Consider the following 22454-nt stretch of genomic DNA (forward strand, 5'->3'; position numbering starts at 1 on the left):
TACATTTTAACAGAAGTGTCGATAGAACTGTCATGTCTGTATGATCATGTTTTGTTTTGGTTATGTTCTGTCTGGTTTTTGGACTCTTTGTGCACTCGTTTGTTTTGTTTCCATGACAACCCATTAGTTTTCACCTGTCCTCATGTCACGCACCTGATTCATTTGGACTCACACACTTGTCATTAATCATGTTCAAGACTATTTAAGCCGATAGTTGCCAGGAAGTCAGCCTGGCGACATTAACTCTGTTTGACTTCTGCTACCCATGTTACCCATGCTACCATAGTTCCATGCCAAGTGAGTTTTGTCTATATTCTTGTCACAGTAAGTGTTTATTTGTTTCATGTTCATTCATTAGTCAAGTTTGTTCTCCGCCTTTGTGCACGCCTTTTGTTTGTACCCTTTTGTTTGTACTTTGTAGTTTATAGCAATAATTAAACCATGTCTTTACCTGCACGCCACGTCCGCTCCAATTTTTGCATCTCGGGAAAACAAAACCCTCACAGTCCACGTTATGACAAGAACATGTTGAAAGAGAAAGTAAGCAGATATTAACAGTAAATGAACAAGTAGATTAATAATCCGTTTTCTACCACTTTCCTCAATAATGTTGACAAAATAATAGAGTGATAAATGACACAATATGTTACTGCATACATCAGCAGACTAATTAGGAGCCTTTGTTTGCTTACTTACTACTAAAAGACAAGTTGTCTTGTATGTTCACTATTTTATTTAAGAACAAACTTGCAATAATAAATGTACCGTAAGATTTTTTTTTTTTTAAATAAAGCCAATAATGCAATCGAAAAGTACCAAAAAGTATCAACATACATTTTGGTACGGGTACCAAAATATTGGTATCGGGACAACACTACTACAAACTAAAAATTACTGGGTTATTTGTTCTACACAAATGAGCCTGTTGGGTCATATTTATGGGTTATTGCTAAGGAGTAACCCAGACAGGTGCAGTAGAGATACCTACTGGATTTAAGTGAGGACAAAAAGTGACGAAAAGATGACAAAAAAGCACTACAAGATGAAGTCAAACTACACGGAAGTAGCAAAGGGAGACAGTGGAATGTATGAACAGTATCCCAGAGCAATAAACGGAACACAATCACTGAATCAGCCAGGTCCAAATTAGCACACTGGGTGTAAGAACCCTGCTCATCACAAACAGCTGCGAGCAACAGCTTCCCGTACCAGCAGTAAAGCAACTATAAAACCACACAAAACAGTAAACTAATGTGCAGAAGTTCACGGAAGTGAAAACGAGGCAAAATGAGAAGAACACAAGTCCAAATAGTCTTGATGGAACCATTCAAGCATGGGTTGATCATGTATGCAGTACTGCCGCCACCCCACCGGGGGCAACAGCGAAGCACAATGAAGCAGTGGAGTAGAAGAAGACTACTCATTCAACCTTAAAAAACATCTAATCAAAAATCGGACTTTTGACAACAGCAAAGTATGAACGTTCCGCTCGAGTCTTTGTTTCCTGTCGGACATGTTAAGTGGCAGACATGCAGCAACAATGGTAGCAATCCCAGTAATCTTCATCATGAACCTTACTCAAATGTGTAAGTAAATATTGTGCATGAAGATATTTAGATTGTTTTGTATTGAAATTGCTGACTTTGTGGTGTCTTTTGTGTTCGTGGTCGTGTTGTTTTTTGTCTGAGAGTAATAACTCTGGCAATCAAAGCTTGTTTAATACGCGCAGCGCTAAATTTGACCAGACGAGGGCGATAACGCGTGTGTTGTCACATTCATTGTGATGTGGATGTTGAATTTTTATGTGAACAACTGCAGTTTATTCTGGGTAATATATTGTAAGTGTCTATATTAGTTATATTAGCCTACTATCAAAATGACTTTAGAAGTCGTTTTAGAATGAAGGCAACACATGATGTAAGTGCCTATATTAGTTATATTAGCCTACTACTATCAAAATGACTTTAAAAGTCTTATGTAAGTGTTACAATGAAGACAACACATGATGTAAGTGTCTATATTGGCCTACTGTCAAAATGACTTTAAAAGGCTTATGTTATGTTTGTCAGGAAGTGGTGGTGACGAACCCCAAGATGCAGAGATGGCAGGCTTGGTACAGGAAAACATGATTTTAATGTCCAAAAAATGCAAAGAAAACACAAACCAGAAACCAGGAAACAGGCAAACTTGAGACAGCAAACATGAACCAGGGAGAACTGGAGAGAGCAAACAGTCGAAAGCGATCAGCATACAGAAACAGCTCACATTCCACAGCATACAGCTAGTAATACTCCAGCACTGACTGGAGGGAGAGGCAGGTATAAATAGGAGCCTGATTGGCAATTGCCACCAGGTGTGCCCGACTGCCAATCAGGTACAAGTGAGGGAAACAAGCGCTCAGGGAGACATGCAGGAAAAAGAACCAAAATAAAAACGCTAACAGGAAATAAAACAGAAAAAAAAAAAACCTAACCAAACAGTCAGTGAGAATCCTGACAGTAGCCCCCCTTCCGATAACGGATACCAGACGTTCTATAAAAAACACAAAAAAAAGTCCTAAGTCACGGGAGGGCAGAGGGCGGACAAGGCGGTGGGCTGCCAGGCCAAGTGTCCCCGCAACCAGCGGGGAAGAGTCAGGTGGCGACGGCAAGTTGAACGCCGCCACAATTGGCGAGGCGGTCACCCAGGGAATAGCCACATTCGTGGCCGACGAGAGTACCGCATGCCGGCGCCTAATGGCCGACCGTGCGTCAGGTCAGCTGGAGGTCGCGGAGGCGACGATGCTGGAGACGCCGTGACAGCCCGCCGGAGACCAAGAAGCTGAAGTCGTCGCTGTGGGCGGAGCCAGAGACGAGGAAAACAATGTCGTTGGCGTGGGCGGAGCCAGAGACGAGGAAGACAATGTCGTTGCCGTGGGCGGAGCCAGAGACGAGGAAGACAATGTCGTCGCCGTGGGCGGAGCCAGAAACGAGGAAGACAAGGTCGTCGACGTGGGCGGAGCCAGAAGTGCAGGCAGCTCGACTGCCGGCGTGGGCGGAGCCAGAGGAGCAGGCGGCTTGTTTGCCGGCGTGGGCGGAGTGAGAGGAGCAGGTGGCTCGTCTGCCAGCGCGGGAGGGCTCACCGGAGTTGATGGCATCCACGGGCCCCCCGGGAAGGACGGCGATGTCTGTAGTCCCACCAGGGTGGATGGCGGCAACTGCGGCAGATCCACTGGAGTTAGAAGTAGCTGTGCCTCCCCAGCTACACAGCTACTCATAGCCCCCCCTCAAGGAACGGATCCAAGACATCCCCAAAGAGGCCCACAGACGACAGGGATGGGTGGGAGGGAGCTTGAAAGGAAGCAAAACATCTCCTCCATTCGGCCATCAGCGCCAGCATCCTGTCAAGCCTCTCCGCCATTGAAATCACAGCGGGGTTTGTATGTGGCTGGAGTATTCTGTTAGGAAGTGGTGGTGACGAACCCCAAGATGCAGAGATGGCAGGCTTGGTGCAGGAAAACATGGTTTTAATATCCAAAAAATGCAAGGAAAACACAAACCAGAAACCAGGAAACAGGCAAACTTGAGACAGCAAATAGGAACCAGGAAACAGGAATAACTGGAGACAGCAAACAGTTGAAAGCGTTCAGCATATAGAAACAGCTCACAGTCCACAGCTGACAGCTAGTAATACTCCAGCACTGACTGGAGGGAGAGGCAGGTATAAATAGGAGCCTGATTGGCAATTGCCACCAGGTGTGCCAGACTGCCAATCAGGCACAGGTGAGGGAAACGAGCACTCAGAGAGACATGCAGGATAAGGAACCAAAATAAGAACGCTGACAGGAAATAAAACAAACACAGAGAAAAAAACCAAAACCAAACTGTCAGTGAGAATCCTGACAATGTTTAATACATGTAGAGCTAAATTTGACCAGTACAGGGCGATAACATGTGTGTTGAGTCACATTCATTGTGATGTGGATGTTGTTGAATTTGTATATGTGTGAACAACTGCAGTTTATTGTGTGAATATATTAATACTAAACATGATGTAAGTGTCTATATTAGTTATATTAGCCTACTATTAAAATGACTTTAAAAGTCTTATATAAGTGTTATAATGAAGACAACACATGATGTAAGTGTCTATATTAGTTATATTAGCCTACTATCAAAATTACTTTAGAAGTCTAATATAAGTGTTATAATGGAGACAACACATGATGTAAGTGTCTAGTTATTTGGCCTACTATCAAAATGACTTCAACAGTTTTATATAAGTCTTATAATGAAGACAACACATGATGTAAGTGTCTATATTAGCTATATTAGCCTACTATCAAAATTACTTTAAAAGTCTTATATAAGTGTTATAATGGAGACAACACATGACGTAAGTGTCTAGTTATATTAGCCTACTATCAAAATGACTTCAAAAGTTTTATATAAGTCTTATAATGAAGACAACCCATGATGGAAGAGTCTATATTAGCTATATTAGCCTACTATCAAAATGACTTCAAAAGTTTTATATAAGTGTTATAATGAAAACAACACATGATGTAAGTGTCTATATTGGCCTACTATCAAAATGACTTTAAAAGTCGTATGTTATGTTTAATACATGTAGCGCTAAATTTGACCAGTACAGGGCGATAACGCGTGTGTTGAGTCACATTCATTGTGATGTGCATGTTGTTGAATTTTTACATGTGTGAACATCTGCAGTTTATTGTGTGAATATATTAATACTAAACCCTCTATGTAAAATACACAATGGAAGTTGTACTTTCGTAACATTTATTTTATGTTTATATGTTCACTCTTACAAACTTAAATTAAGGGAGAAGTATAAGAAGTAAAATTAAGGAGGGCAAATAATTAAAAAAAAGGAACATCAATCCTCTACGAAACTTCTGGGGCTTCTGTTTCTTCATGCGGTTAACTATCTGTCTAGCTGCACACGCTGGAAACGAGTAGCAAGGGCGGATTAATGAGTGTGAAAGCCGATGTGTTTCCTTTGCAATTAAGTAAACACAGTCTCAAAGAAATATAATCTGCGGAGGCAGTTTTTGACGAAACATTCACATTTTGATGTCCCGCCCCTGAGACGTTGGGCTCTTGAAAATATAAATATAAAATAAACATCACAAAAAGTATAATTTCCCACTGTGTATTTAACATGAATAAAATAGAAGGTTTAGTGTCATCACATTCACACAAAGAGCTACAGATGTTTCACTTCTTTAGAAATCCAAACTCCATAGCCTAAGGCGCAACGCTGTCGCCCTCTGCTGGTCAAATGTATTAAACGCGCTTTGGTCGCTGAGTTGCTCAGCAAAAAAGAACACGAATGCGATTATAAAATAATTCTGTGGAATGTAATTACTGCCAAAACTCCACAAACGCACGTTTTTACTTACACTAAACGATTTGTAACTAAGAAAAATATTTTCTTTAATTAAAAGAATGATTTGCAAGTATTACAAACATTTTTTGTTTATCAAAAAACAATTTGCAAGTAAAAAAAAAACAACTATTTTCTCCAAATAAAAAAAAGGATTCGCAAGTTTAAAAAAATATATTTTCTTCAATTTAAAAAAAATATTCTCAAGTAAAAAAAAAAAAAAATTTCTGCAAATTAAAAAGGATTCGCAAGTTAAAAATAAACTTTTTTCTTCAATGTAAAAAAAATATTCGCAAGTAAAAGAATACATTTTCTGCAAATAAAAAAGGATTTGAAAGTATAAAAAAATACACTTCAAATTTTTAAAAAAAACGATTTACAGGAACCAAGAATATATTTTTCTCTCTGAATAACGAATGTTAGCTTAATTTGGCAGGTTAAAAAAAAAGATTATTTTTATTTTGTACATACTCGCTGCTGAATGAAAACAACAAATAGCTCATGTTTTAAGCAGAACTGTGGTTGTGGTGTTAAATTCCTTCAACTAAAATACACTTGATGTTATCAAGAGTTATATTGATGACATCTTGATGACGAACCCAGGATGGTTTAAAAGCGGAAGTAGCGCCGCGGAGTGACACATAATTTGGGATCTATTTTGTCTGCCTCCTTTTTAGGAGTAAAGCTTGGGAAATGTTAATATCAATCTTGACGCACAAACCTATTCTGTGACTACTATTGTCGTTTCATGATAGTTATTGTAAGCATTGGGTGACCTTTGTTTGATCTTTATTTAACTTATTTGCTCAAACGCGCATGGCTTGTTGGTCTAGGGGTATGTTTCTCGCTTAGGGTGCGAGAGGTCCAGGGTTCAAATCCCGGACGAGCCCTCCTTTTTAACATTGTTAATCCACATAAAAAGTACTTCATTTTGTACACAAATATTTTAAATGAAGACCCCAATTTTAGTTACTGGCTGTTTGTTCTTGTCCTCCATTTCTCTCAACGACCACCAGAGGGCAGAATAAACTTAGCTACACCCGCTTGCTGGGGCCTCAAGGCTGTTCAGCCTGTGGATTGAAACAGTTTGTGCTGTTTTTGTCTTTATGAGCAAGATACCTGCCTTTTTGTTGTTATTGGCCACGTTCTTAGCAAGATCACAAAGCAGTGAGTGACTATCACGAGACCATAACCGCCGTCAAGAAAGATTTGACAAACGAGAAAGGAAGGGTGCTCTGACATGGAACACAACAATGGACCCGACATTTTTAAGTTCCTAAAGTTGTTACTTTTAGAATAGGAATGTTGAGTTCTGTTTGCCTGTTGATTTTTTTTTATATCATTTTTAATAGTGTACAGAACGTCCCTGACTGTGGCTACAGTGGCTTTGCAGTTCAAGGTGAAGCTGTTGGAGAAGTTCCAGGCACGACTTGGAACCAAGCAACATGACAATTAAAAAAACATCTTACTGTTGTGTTTAAACTAGAGGACAGGCACTCTCCAGGATCAATCCAAGCATTGATTACTAACTATAGCAATAGTTTCAGTATTGGATTAATACTAGCGTGATGAGGTCAACATTTTTCAGCTTTTTGTGTGTGTTGAGTGTGAATGTTGTCTGTCTATCTGTGTTGGCCCTGCGATGAGGTGGCGACTTGTCCTGGGTGTACCCCGCCTTCCGCCCGATTGTAGCTGAGATAGGCTCCAGCGCCCCCCGCGACCCCAAAAGGGAATAAGCGGTAGAAAATGGATGGATGGATGGATAATTTGGGGACCAAGGATTTAAAAAAATCAATAGTACATTATGAGAGCACTCGAGATAGACCAATGGTGTTCAAACTACGGCCTGTGACGTCATGAAATCAATAAGGTATCATGGCCACAGGGAGATTGCATTCATTTCAAAAGTCTGATGTTTTTAATGCTTCTTTATTGTCGCCATCTAGTGGACAGCACAAGTTTTTTGGGTCAATGTCGTTTAATTATACTCGCAAAGGACAAAACACAGCAATTTCTTGTATGGCCCAATGCAAACAACCTTCCCTAATCATGGTGAAGAAAAGAAAAAATCCAACCAGCACAAAATGTCAACAGACATGGTCCCTGAACTTTGTGGATATTATGAAACAAAAGTCCATTCACCATAAGAAATTCAATATTACACCCATTTAAATCCATTACAAAGCATGATGGGGAAAAAAGCAAAACACTCTCCGCACTTTGTCGCATTTTAGCTGCTTGATATTTCTGATGGATTACAAAACTTGAAGGTCGTCACGGAAGTAAACAAGGAAGGAGTCAAACTTTCACATACTCTTAATATCCAAGTACATTAATTATATATTCATTATATTAATATAATATGTACACACACATATATGTATAGGGCTAGGCTATATATATATATATATATATATATATATATATATATATATATATACAGGTAAAAGCCAGTAAATTAGAATATTTTGAAAAACCTGATTTATTTCAGTAATTGCATTCAAAAGGTGTAACTTGTACATTATATTTATTCATTGCACACAGACTGATGCATTCAAATGTTTATTTCATTTAATTTTGATGATTTGAAGTGGCAACAAATGAAAATCCAAAATTCCGTGTGTCACAAAATTAGAATATTACTTAAGGCTAATACAAAAAAGGGATTTTTAGAAATGTTGGCCAACTGAAAAGTATGAAAATGAAAAATATGAGCATGTACAATACTCAATACTTGGTTGGAGCTCCTTTTGCCTCAATTACTGCGTTAATGCGGCGTGGCATGGAGTCGATGAGTTTCTGGCACTGCTCAGGTGTTATGAGAGCCCAGGTTGCTCTGATAGTGGCCTTCAACTCTTCTGCGTTTTTGGGTCTGGCATTCTGCATCTTCCTTTTCACAATACCCCACAGATGTTCTATGGGGCTAAGGTCAGGGGAGTTGGCGGGCCAATTTAGAACAGAAATACCATGGTCTGTAAACCAGGCACGGGTAGATTTTGCGCTGTGTGCAGGCGCCAAGTCCTGTTGGAACTTGAAATCTCCATCTCCATAGAGCAGGTCAGCAGCAGGAAGCATGAAGTGCTCTAAAACTTGCTGGTAGACGGCTGCGTTGACCCTGGATCTCAGGAAACAGAGTGGACCGACACCAGCAGATGACATGGCACCCCAAACCATCACTGATGGTGGAAACTTTACACTAGACTTCAGGCAACGTGGATCCTGTGCCTCTCCTGTCTTCCTCCAGACTCTGGGACCTCGATTTCCAAAGGAAATGCAAAATTTGCATGGTTGGGTGATGGTTTGGGGTGCCATGTCATCTGCTGGTGTCGGTCCACTCTGTTTCCTGAGATCCAGGGTCAACGCAGCCGTCTACCAGCAAGTTTTAGAGCACTTCATGCTTCCTGCTGTTGACCTGCTCTATGGAGATGGAGATTTCAAGTTCCAACAGGACTTGGCGCCTGCACACAGCGCAAAATCTACCCGTGCCTGGTTTACGGACGATGGTATTTCTGTTCTAAATTGGCCCGCCAACTCCCCTGACCTTAGCCCCATAGAAAATCTGTGGGGTATTGTGAAAAGGAAGATGCAGAATGCCAGACCCAAAAACGCAGAAGAGTTGAAGGCCACTATCAGAGCAACCTGGGCTCTCATAACACCTGAGCAGTGCCAGAAACTCATCGACTTCATGCCACGCCGCATTAACACAGTAATTGAGGCAAAAGGAGCTCCAACCAAGTATTGAGTATTGTACATGCTCATATTTTTCATTTTCATACTTTTCAGTTGGCCAACATTTCTAAAAATCCCTTTTTTGTATTAGCCTTAAGTAATATTCTAATTTTGTGACACACGGAATTTTGGATTTTCATTTGTTGCCACTTCAAATCATCAAAATTAAATGAAATAAACATTTGAATGCATCAGTCTGTGTGCAATGAATAAATATAATGTACAAGTTACACCTTTTGAATGCAATTACTGAAATAAATCAAGTTTTTCAAAATATTCTAATTTACTGGCTTTTACCTGTGTGTATATATATATATATATATATATATATATATATATATGTATATAAACATACATATTTATACATACGTGTATATATATATGTATATACAAAACCCAAAACCAGTGAAGTTGGCACGTTAAATGGTAAATAAAAAAGAATACAAGGATTTGCAAATCCTTTTCAACCTATATAAAATTAAATGGACTGCAAAGACAAGATACTTAACGTTCGAACTGGAAAACATTTTTATTTTTGGAAACTGTTAGCTCATTTGGAATTTGATGCCTGCAACATGTTTCAAAAAAGCTGGCACAAGTCGCAAAAAAGACTGATAAAGTTGAGGAATGCTCATCAAACACTTATTTAGAACATCCCACAGGTGAACAGACTGATTGGGTACAGGTGGGTGCCATGATTGAGTATAAAAGCAGCTTCCATGAAATGTTCAGTCATACACAAACAAGGATGGGGCGAGGGTCCCCACTTTGTGAACAAATGCGTGAGCAAATTGTCCAACAGTTTAAGAACAACATTTCTCAACCAGCTATTGCAAGGAATTTAGGGATTTCACCATCTAAGGTCCGTAATATCATCAAAAGGTTCAGAGAATCTGGAAAATTCACTGCACAAAAGCGATGATATTACGGACCTTAGATCCCTCAGGCGGTACTGCATCATAAAGCAACATCAGTGTGTAAAGGATATCCCCACATGGGCTCAGGAACACTTCAGAAAACCACTGTCAGTAACTACAGTACATCTGTAAGTGCAAGTTAAAATTCTATTATGCAAAGCGAAAGCCATTTATCAACAACACCCAGAAACACTTTGCTGGGCCCGAGCTCATCTAAGATGGACTGATGCGAAGTGGAAAAGTGTTCTGTGGTCTGACGAGTCCACATTTCAAATTGTTTTTGGAAATTGTGGCTGACGTGTCCTCCGGACCAAAGAGAAAAAGAACCATCCGGACTGTTATAAGCGCAAAGTTGAAAAGCCAGCATGTGTGATGGTATGAGGGTGTATTAGTGCCCAATACATGGGTAACTTACACATCTGTGAAGGCACCATTAATGCTGAAAGGTACATACAGGTTTTGGAGCAACATATGTTGCCATCCAAGCAACGTTATCATAGACGCCCCTGCTTATTTCAGCAAGACAATGCCAAGCCACGTGTTTCAACAGCATGGCTTCATAGTAAAAGAGTGCGGGTACTAGACTGGCCTGCCTGTAGTCCAGACCTGTCTCCCATTGAAAATGTGTGGCGCAATATGAAGCCGAAAATACCACAACGGAGACCCCGGACTGTTGAACAACTTAAGCTGTACATCAAGCAAGAATGAGAAATAATTCCACCTGAAAAGCTTCAAAAATTGGTCTCCTCAGTTCCCAAATGTTTACTGAGTGTTGTTAAAAGGAAAGGCCATGTAACACAGTGGTAGAAATGCCCCTGTAACAACTTTTTTGCAATGTGTTGCTGCCATTATATTCTAAGTTAATGATTATTTGCAAAAAAAAATATTTAAGTTTCTCAATGTGAACATTAAATATTTTGTTTGCAGTCTATTCAATTGAATATAAGTTGAAAAGGATTTGCAAATCATTGTATTCTGTTTTTATTTACGAATTACAATGTGCCAACTTGAGGAGAAGAAGACTACCTCTCGTCCAGCAGAGCCTCTTCCAGGAGCGCACACACACACACACACACACACACACTTTTTTCACTCTGTCTGCTGCTTTCTCATCAGCTCCTCTTTTGGCGGTGTTAATGCAAGTGATGTGAAGTGAATTACAGGTATATTTATATAGCGCTTTTATCTAGAGACCCAAAGTGCTTACATAGTGAAACCCAATATCTACATCTTTAAGCCGAATTTAAACCAGTGTGGGTGGCACTGGGAGAAAGCGGGTAAAGTGTCTTGCCCAAGGACACAATGGAAGTGACTCAGACGGCGGAAGCGGGGATCGAACCTGGAACCCTCAAGTGGCTGCCATGGCCGCTCTACCAAATGTTTATTATCGTAGCAATACAGTTGTTAAAGTTAAGTAAATGCTTGTGATTTCTGATCGTTTGTGAGGGCACCAAAGGGACTTCTGTGTATGTACATTTGTTGAGTTTGGAAGTCATCATTAATATTTACTCTGTTTCTTATGGAGAAATGTGCTTCCCTATATATGCCAACATTAATCAGGTTCTCTAGTGGCTAATAGAAGTGTATGCCAGAGGCGCTCCTCATCTTTGAAACTTTATTCTTTATTTTATTGCAGGGATTCGATCGAGTGAGGTAATTAATCAGGTATTAGTCATTATAACCATGTGACCTTCAACTGAACTTGGAATATATATAATCAACAATCAATGCAGTTTGTCCTTGGAATGTAAACAACAATGTCTGATGTAAATAGTTGACATTCAAAATGATTAGTGTAGGTAGAACAATAAAACATAATCCATTCTGGAAGGTATGTGAAAATAAATATTATTGAATTTAAAAAAGTAGTAATTTGACATATTGTGCCGAGAATAAACTCATACAAGCGTAAAAATAAGTCAGCTACTGTTGATACTTAAAAACAATAAAACAACCTGGTTAGCGCCGCACTAGATAAGTGTGTATGTGTAACTTTGCCTCCTTTGTGTCACCTTGTGGCGCGCTGCCTTGCTCAAGGGGCTGGGAAGATGTGTTGATAACGTTTCTCAGCACATATAGTTTACTTTCCTTCCCCGCAGTTTTCACAGAGGGATCATTTTCCCTGGAAAGTTGGTGCAGCTGTGATTTTAGATGACATAATATCACACAAGCACGCACACACCCATGCGCGCGCACGCACACACACACACACACACACGAAAAGACGAGCTGTTTTTTCACTCTGTTTAAATACATAGGTCATGTAAGGTGAAGTTATTCCCCTCAGTCAAGATCTAGATATGTATACATACATATATATATATATATATATATATATATATATATATACAGGTAAAAGCCAGTAAATTAGAATATTTTGAAAAACTTGATTTATTTCAGTAATTGCATTCAAAAGGTGTAACTTGTACATTATATTTATTCATTGCACACAGACTGATGCATTCAAATGTTTATTTCATTTAATTTTGATGATTTGAAGTGGCAACAAATGAAAATCCAAAATTCCGTGTGTCACAAAATTAGAATATTACTTAAGGCTAATACAAAAAAGGGATTTTTAGAAATGTTGGCCAACTGAAAAGTATGAAAATGAAAAATATGAGCATGTACAATACTCAATACCTGGTTGGAGCTCCTTTTGCCTCAATTACTGCGTTAATGCGGCGTGGCATGGAGTCGATGAGTTTCTGGCACTGCTCAGGTGTTATGAGAGCCCAGGTTGCTCTGATAGTGGCCTTCAACTCTTCTGCGTTTTTGGGTCTGGCATTCTGCATCTTCCTTTTCACAATACCCCAAAGATTTTCTATGGGGCTAAGGTCAGGGGAGTTGGCGGGCCAATTTAGAACAGAAATACCATGGTCTGTAAACCAGGCACGGGTAGATTTTGCGCTGTGTCCAGGCGCCAAGTCCTGTTGGAACTTGAAATCTCCATCTCCATAGAGCAGGTCAGCAGCAGGAAGCATGAAGTGCTCTAAAACTTGCTGGTAGACGGCTGCGTTGACCCTGGATCTCAGGAAACAGAGTGGACCGACACCAGCAGATGACATGGCACCCCAAACCATCACTGATGGTGGAAACTTTACACTAGACTTCAGGCAACGTGGATCCTGTGCCTCTCCTGTCTTCCTCCAGACTCTGGGACCTCGATTTCCAAAGGAAATGCAAAATTTGCATGGTTGGGTGATGGTTTGGGGTGCCATGTCATCTGCTGGTGTCGGTCCACTCTGTTTCCTGAGATCCAGGGTCAACGCAGCCGTCTACCAGCAAGTTTTAGAGCACTTCATGCTTCCTGCTGCTGACCTGCTCTATGGAGATGGAGATTTCAAGTTCCAACAGGACTTGGCGCCTGCACACAGCGCAAAATCTACCCGTGCCTGGTTTACGGACCATGGTATTTCTGTTCTAAATTGGCCCGCCAACTCCCCTGACCTTAGCCCCATAGAAAATCTGTGGGGTATTGTGAAAAGGAAGATGCAGAATGCCAGACCCAAAAACGCAGAAGAGTTGAAGGCCACTATCAGAGCAACCTGGGCTCTCATAACACCTGAGCAGTGCCAGAAACTCATCAACTCCATGCCACGCCGCATTAACGCAGTAATTGAGGCAAAAGGAGCTCCAACCAAGTATTGAGTATTGTACATGCTCATATTTTTCATTTTCTTACTGTTCAGTTGGCCAACATTTCTAAAAATCCCTTTTTTGTATTAGCCTTAAGTAATATTCTAATTTTGTGACACACGGAATTTTGGATTTTCATTTGTTGCCACTTCAAATCATCAAAATTAAATGAAATAAACATTTGAATGCATCAGTCTGTGTGCAATGAATAAATATAATGTACAAGTTACACCTTTTGAATGCAATTACTGAAATAAATCAAGTTTTTCAAAATATTCTAATTTACTGGCTTTTACCTGTATGTATGTATGTATGTATGTATGTATATATATATATATATATATATATATATATATATATATATATATATATATATATATATATATATATATATATATATATATATATATATATATATATATGTATATATATATAATTTATATATTTAATGATTATTCGCAGTTTTTATTTGTAACAATTTTGGCAGGCTTCCTAGCAGGCACAAGACATTGATACACCGTTGATTATACATACATGTCCTTTAGGTCGATAGATAGATAAATAGATCGATAGATAAATTGATAGTACTTTATTGATTCCTTCAGGAGAGTTCCCTCAGGAAAATTAAAAAGTTTAAAACTGACTTTGAAACAACGTTACAAAATAGTTATATTTGTAAATTGAGACAATGTTGATGTTCAAAGTTGGATCCACGTTGGTTGGGAAATGACCAAATTTCAACAGGTCAAATCAACGACACACTCCGACATTGATTAAATATTGTCAAAAAGCATGTTGTTTCAACGTTGTATTTGTGTTGTAGAATATGGGTTGGGAAATGACCAAATTTCAATGTCAAATCAACGTCACAACCTGACGTTGATTAAACTTTGTCAAAAAGCATGTTGTTCCAACGTTGTGTTTGAGTTACTCAGCGTCAGGACCTAATTCAACAAGTTCTCAACGTTGTTTCAACATATTGTGCCTGCTGGGGTTGCTACTGACATGTTGGTCATATTTGTGTTTTCCTGTGTTTGGTGTTTTAATTCCTGTCCAGCGCTCCTATTTCTAGTCTCTGCTTGTGTTTAGAATCACTTTCTGTGCTGGTGCTCTTGTTTTGTCGGTATTTCCTGTTTGGTCTCTGTGTTTTGAAGGACATTTACTCTGTTCCATGTCCTGCTTTGCACACCTGATTCTCATGAATTAGTTTCATTTCGTTCCACCTGGGTCCTTACTTCAGTGCTGGATCGTTTTACTTTGTCGACTGTTGCTTGGTGTGCTGTAATTGTCTGTTCCCTGCTTTTTGTCATAATTAAAGTTAAAGTTAAAGTACCAATGATTGTCATGCACACACTGGGTGTGGTGAAATTTGTCCTCTGCATTTGACCCATGCCCTTGTTCACCCCCTGGGAGGTGATGGGAGCAGTGGGCAGCAGCGATGCCGTGCCCGGGAATCATTTTTGGTGATTCAACCCCCAATTCCAACTCTTGATGCTGAGTGCCAAGCAGGGAGGTAATGGGTCCCATTTTTATAGTCTTTGGTATGACTCGGCCGGGGTTTGAACTCAAGGGATTATGTTCGAAACCGGTTCTCCCGGTTGTTTGATAAGAAAAGAACCGTTCGATAAGAAAATAACCGATTCCTTGGTCTCGAATCCCTTTTTGAGAACCGGTTCCCGTTATCGAGGCCACTATAGTAAAGAAAAAGAGTTGGTTCTTTAATTGAATCCCTGGAAACGAATCCCGTCCCACAAGAAATGCCCTGTGGGACATCACAGGAAATGACGTAGCTCAGTCTAATGACTGAGCTACGTCATTTCCTGTGATGTAGCAAAAATAATGGACCGGAAAAAAACGCCTCAAGGCATGTTTATTCACCTATAGTGATCACAGAGACAGGTTGTTTTTGTGTTACTGTATATATTTATTTTGCTGAAAAATCCCACTTAATATACTTTGGGTAACAACAGTCAATATTTATTTATCTTATTTTTTAGGGGGGTAGCAGTCAATATTTATTTATTTATTTTATTTTATTTTTTTCTTATAAAATAAAAGTGAGCTTTTGTGTTTTTTTCCATATACAACAACCTATCTGGATTCGATAAGAGACTCGATAAGGAATCGGTTCGATAATAGGCCCGAACTCGATAATTTCTTATCAAACATCATCCCTACTCACAACCTACCGATCTCAGGGCGGACACTCTAACCAGTAGGCCACTGAGTAGGTTCAAACTAGTTTGAACTGCATTCCACCTGCCATTGTCTGCATCCTTAGGGTCACGCTACAAGCAAAGCTCACCAAACCGTGACAGATTTTTGACCAATTAAAAAAAAATCTAAAATGTGTTTATTAATTTTTTTCTAATCTGCCTTGTCCAGCCACTCAGACAAATCATATTATTGATGTAGATGATCTATATCTGCTGTACACATTTACTTTAGAAAAGAGAAGTGTTGGATACTTCTCTTGTTGTCTTATTTGTATTTCATTTTATTAAATGTTTGGGTAGAATTTTATTAAACAAAACCAGTTTTCTTTTAAGTAATATATACATTTATCAGAGCTGTTTATTTTATGGAGGAATGTAGTTCATCATAGAACTGGCACCCGATGTTATTAAAGAGTATTGATCTTGAATTGAAAATCGTTTTGAATCGAGAATCAATTCTGAATCAAATCATTACCCCCAAGAATCGAATCTAATCGTGTGGTGCACAACCCTCTCTCTCTCTCTCTCTCTCTCTCTCTCTCTCTCGCTCGCTCTCTCTCTCTCTCTCTCTCTCTCTCTCTCTCTCTCTCTCTCTCTCTCTCTCTCTCTCTTTATATATATATATATATATATATATATATATATATATATATATATATATATATATATATATTAATAGGGCAGCACGGTGACAGAGGGGTTAGTGCGTCTCCCTCACAATACGAAGGTCCTGAGTAGTCGTGAGTTCAATCCCGGTTGATTGGCAACACTAAAATTGGCCCTAGTGTGTGAATGTGAGTGTGAATGTTGTCTGTCTATCTGTGTTGGCCCTGCGATGAGGTGGCGACTTGTCCAGGGTGTACCCCGCCTTTCGCCCGATTGTAGCTGAGATAGGCTCCAGCGCCCCCTGCGACCCCGAAGGGAATAAGCGGTAGAAAATGGATGGATGGATATATATTTATATACATATATATGTATATATATATATATGTGCATATATGTATGTATATATGTATATATATATATATATATGTGTGTGTGTGTGTGTGTGTGTGTGTGTGTATATATATGGATATATGGATATATGTATGTGTGTGTGTATATATATATATATATATATATATATATATATATATATATATATATATATATATATATATATATATATATATATGTATATATATATATATATATATATATATATATATATATATATATACATATATATATATATATATGTATATATATATATATATATAAACCATCACCCAACCATGCAAATTTTGCATTTCCTTTGGAAATCGAGGTCCCAGAGTCTGGAGGAAGACAGGAGAGGCACAGGATCCACGTTGCCTGAAGTCTAGTGTAAAGTTTCCACCATCAGTGATGGTTTGGGGTGCCATGTCATCTGCTGGTGTCGGTCCACTCTGTTTCCTGAGATCCAGGGTCAACGCAGCCGTCTACCAGCAAGTTTTAGAGCACTTCATGCTTCCTGCTGCTGACCTGCTCTATGGAGATGGAGATTTCAAGTTCCAACAGGACTTGGCGCCTGCACACAGCGCAAAATCTACCCGTGCCTGGTTTACGGACCATGGTATTTCTGTTCTAAATTGGCCCGCCAACTCCCCTGACCTTAGCCCCATAGAAAATCTGTGGGGTATTGTGAAAAGGAAGATGCAGAATGCCAGACCCAAAAACGCAGAAGAGTTGAAGGCCACTATCAGAGCAACCTGGGCTCTCATAACACCTGAGCAGTGCCAGAAACTCATCGACTCCATGCCACGCCGCATTAACGCAGTAATTGAGGCAAAAGGAGCTCCAACCAAGTATTGAGTATTGTACATGCTCATATTTTTCATTTTCATACTTTTCAGTTGGCCAACATTTCTAAAAATCCCTTTTTTGTATTAGCCTTAAGTAATATTCTAATTTTGTGACACACGGAATTTTGGATTTTCATTTGTTGCCACTTCAAATCATCAAAATTAAATGAAATAAACATTTGAATGCATCAGTCTGTGTGCAATGAATAAATATAATGTACAAGTTACACCTTTTGAATGCAATTACTGAAATAAATCAAGTTTTTCAAAATATTCTAATTTACTGGCTTTTACCTGTATGTATGTATATATATATATATATATATATATATATATACTAATAGAAACAGCTTCTTAATCCTTTAAATGGCCTGAAATTCCCTCAAAGTAATTAGTTCAGGTATAGCCATGGACCATGGAGCAGAAAATCTGAAGGGTTTTTTTAACCGAGACTTGTGTTGGCTCTAGGAACAAACACGGCAAGGATGTCCTGTGACCTTAAACGGTAGCAACTGGAGTCTCTACACAAAAAATTACATAATTACGGGGGAACAAGACCTGGAAGTGATGTAATTTTTTTTTTTTAAACACCCATTGAGAAAATCTGCAGACTGCCAAAGATGAACAATTTGCTTCTGCATACAAAGTGCAATGGTGGACAAGGTTGCCACAACCGGGTTTGTTATTTCTTTGGACACATGAGGTCAACTTGAACTTTGTTTTAGCAGAAGTCATAAAAATGAACATGCGAAAGGAAACAAATCAAAAGCAGCAGCTAGCATACACCCCTGCTGTAGCGGATGGAAGTCAGGCCTTAGATGTCAGCGTGACCTTTCTTGAAGGGAAACAACACTTTCTTAGGTAATGTTGCTCATCATCCACAATCCCTAAGTGAGAAAAGATCTCCTTCCCTTTTCTGTGCATTTTAAAGAGTAAAAAAAAGGCGTCAAACAATGCAGGTAATGGAGATACGATCTATTCCGCCTATGAAGCACTCTAAAAACTTCCAAGACCGTTTTATAAACATGCCATAAGTACATATGACTGATGGGATGGTTGTATTTTTCAGCAGTGATTTTTTTTTTAAGTTGAGAACCAAATAGTATCACTCTAAAAATGCTGGGTTGAAAACTACCCAACTTGGGTTGTTTTCTACCAAGCTGCTGGGTAACTAAACAACGCTGGGTTAATTTAACCCAGTAAGTTGGGTTTCTTATTTAACCAAGATAGATGGGTTACATATTCAACCCAAATGCTGGGTCATTTTAACTTGCAATGCTGGGTTGATTTTGCTACATGAATTGGTTATACTAACCCAAATGCTGGGTCATTTTAACTGTAATGTTGGGTTAATTCTACCAAATAAATGGTTATATATTCAACCCCAATGCTGCGTCATTTTAACTGCAATGCTGGGTTAATTCTACCAAATAAATGGTTATATATTCAACCCAAATGCTGGGTCATTTTAACTTGCAATGCTGGGTTGATTTTGCTACATGAATTGGTTATACTAACCCAAATGCTGGGTCATTTTAACTGTAATGCTGGTTTAATTCTACCAAATAAATGGTTATATATTCAACCCCAATGCTGCGTCATTTTAACTGTAATGCTGGGTTAATTCTACCAAATAAATGGTTATATATTCAACACAAATGCTGGGTCATTTTAACTGTAATGCTGGTTTAATTCTACCAAATAAATGGTTATATATTCAACCCCAATGCTGGGTCATTTTAACTGTAATGCTGGGTTAATTCTACCAAATAAATGGTTATATATTCAACCCAAATGCTGGGTCATTTTAACTGTAATGCTGGGTTAATTCTACCAAATAAATGGGTATATATTCAACCCCAATGATGGGTCATTTTAACTGTAATGCTGGGTTAATTCTACCAAATAAATGGTTGTACTGTATATTCAACACAAATGCTGGGTCATTTTAACTGTAATCGTGGGTTAATTTGACCAAATAAATAGTTATATATTTGACACAAATGCTGGGTCATTTTAACTCCAATATTGGGTTAATTCTACCAAATAAATGGTTATATATTCAACCCCAATGCTGGGTCATTTTTAATGCAATGCTTGAATAGTTCTACCAAATAATTTGGTTATTTTCATCTTTTTTGTAGCCCAAACGTCATAATGATTTATGACCCTTACAAGAAGAAGTAGAAACTTCCACTATCCGCCATCTTTCTTTGTAGACCAGATTTAATGCAGAGCATGTACTTTGCCTATGAAGATTGTTGTTCAAACAATCATAAGACAATGTTGTGAGTGATTTTGAACTGCTTCCACGAACAATTTAATGTGAAGTCCATTAAGTCTGCATCAATAAAGATGGTAAACTATTTCATTGCTTTGACGCCATGATTATCTGAGGTAATCATGGTGATCATCGCAACCAACGTTATTAGCGGCTCCAGCTAGCTGGTAGCTTGTAGCTGGCTACTCGCGAGTGGTCAGAGGAGCGGTGTGAGCAAGGCGATGTGTCGACTCGTGCTCGTTTCATCCAGTTCCCATATGATCCTTTCATGCGGGACAAATCTTCTCACCGTATCTTCATCACATAACATTCCTGTCTGACTAAATTGATCTTGTTGGATGTTGACACAAGCTTTCCGTTTCCGGTTCTTATTAGCCTGATTTAGCGTGGACAACTGGAACCGGACGTGGTGCCTGTCCATAACAACACTGAACAGAATCGGTGTGACAAAGGGCAGTCTTGGCGGAGAGCAACCCCCCACCATGAGTCGGCCCCTAATGTGTGCCAAGTTCCTGTGCCGGAGTAGCCTGTTCCAAACACGGTTCTCTTGGAAGCACCGCAAGGAAGACGGTCAATGCCTCTTCCAAGTCAACAACACCCAGGCAGCAACGTAAATTTCAGTGAGGGCCATTTGAGGGCAAGCTAAGCTACAAGTTACTCTCCATTAAATGTCGCCAAGCTACAGGGGAAGCTATCCCCCTGCGCTCCTCAATGTAAACAAATGACATGGGTGGATCTACACCTGACATCCACTGTAATGATACCAAGTACAATATAGTCGATACTACTATGATTACATTGATATTTTTTATTATCACAAAATCTTAAGTCTTTTTTTGTTGTTTATAAACTTAGTAAATACATCCCTGGACACATGAGGATTTGAATATGGCCAATGTATTGATCCTGTAACTACTTGGTATCGGATCGATACCTACATTTTTGGTATCATCCAAAACTAATGTAAAGTATCAAACAACAGAAGAATAAGTGATTATTAAATTTTTAACAGAAGTGTAGATAGAACATGTTAAAAGAGAAAGTAAGCAGATATTAACAGTAAATGAACAAGTGGATTAATAATATTTTTTTACAGTTTGTCCTATATTAATTATTGACAAAATTAATATAATGATAAATGACAAAATATGTTACTGCATGTTTACTTACTACTAAAAGACAAGTTGTCTTGTATGTTCACTATTTTATTTAATGACTAAATTGCAATAAGAAACATATGTTTAATGTACCCTAAGATCTTTTCTTAAAATAAAGACGAGTGAATTTTTTTGTGGTCCCCTTTATTTTGATAAGTATGGAATAGTGTCAAAACGTATCGAAATCAGTACCAAAATATTGGTATCGGGATGCAAGTACACAGGAAGGAACACGTGAGTACAGACGCTAACGGAGACTTTTTTGACAGGAATGAAAAGAAAAAAGAAAGTGATGAGCAGTGAGAAAAACAAGTACGAAGTACGATGGAGGTCTTTGGATTCACTGGAACTACCGCAGGTAACGAGGTGTGAGTTTTATTCCATTCTACTACCCTTTGCAACATCTTATATTTGTGAGATAGTGATGTGTATTTCTGGTCTTGTCATCCTCGTCCGGATAGAAGGGCGACACGGCAGTGTGGCTGGATCAAAAGAGACGTCGGAGACGCTTTACTGAACCAAAAGTTGCTTTCTTACAAGCGAGCGCCATTATACAGGACTGCAGTTCCCTGGAGGAGGTCAGGTCAAGAAAATGAGGCACTCCTAATTGGAGAAGCCAAACCATCAGTTTTTATATTACTCCTTCCTGTCTGTTTGTGTGTGTGCTAAGTCAGGAGAGCACATCCTGACCATAAAAGGAGATGTCCGTGTGTAAGTGTCTGGAAAACAACTGCTTTAAGTCATAACTTAAATGTTGGCGTTGAGCTAAACAGATAGTCTTTTCTCAAGGATATGGTTATCACTTTTGCAGTCCGAAGTCCCAATTAGGGCCTCTTTCCTCCGAGAAGTGATCCAATCCACCTGCGAATATCAAACTAAGGGGCCTTATCTATTTATGTGCTCAAACTGAAATACCACTATTTACTTAAACTTGGTGGTTTGCTTTCTCCAAGGTAAATATAAACATTCACCATATGTAGAACATAATATGAGTTAATTAACTCACTTGAATAGTTACTGCAATAAAAACAACTGAAAGGGAAACTGCACTTTTGTTTTAAATGTTGCCTGTCATTCACAATCCTCATGAGAGGATTCACAATCCTCATGAGAGGATTGTCTCATGAGAGACATATGTATTCTTTTTTTTTTCATTTGCATTCTAATTTCTAATGATCGGCTCGTTCTAAGTGGCTAGCAATGCTGCTAATAATCAGTTTTGCCACTAAATCCCTCTTAAAAATGCACCGAAAAACCGCCAACAATACTTTATGTATTGTTCCATGTCCTGTATAATAACCAAG

The 22454-nt window shown here is 38.9% G+C and overlaps 1 long non-coding RNA gene across 2 annotated transcripts; it reads left to right on the forward strand.

The window, feature by feature from the left end:
* Positions 1 to 1438: 1438 nt before the first annotated feature.
* Positions 1439 to 22122, forward strand: LOC133576123 (uncharacterized). Of its 2 annotated transcripts, none has more exons than XR_009811586.2 (3): positions 1439 to 1586; positions 21420 to 21516; positions 21612 to 22122. It is a non-coding gene; the product is annotated as an uncharacterized lncRNA (long non-coding RNA). The 2 variants fall into 2 exon arrangements; XR_009811587.2 differs by having other exon boundaries at positions 21420 to 21508.
* The last annotated feature ends 332 nt before the right edge of the window (positions 22123 to 22454 follow it).

Source organism: Nerophis lumbriciformis, linkage group LG03, assembly GCF_033978685.3.
Source record: "Nerophis lumbriciformis linkage group LG03, RoL_Nlum_v2.1, whole genome shotgun sequence".
Lineage (NCBI taxonomy): Eukaryota > Metazoa > Chordata > Actinopteri > Syngnathiformes > Syngnathidae > Nerophis > Nerophis lumbriciformis.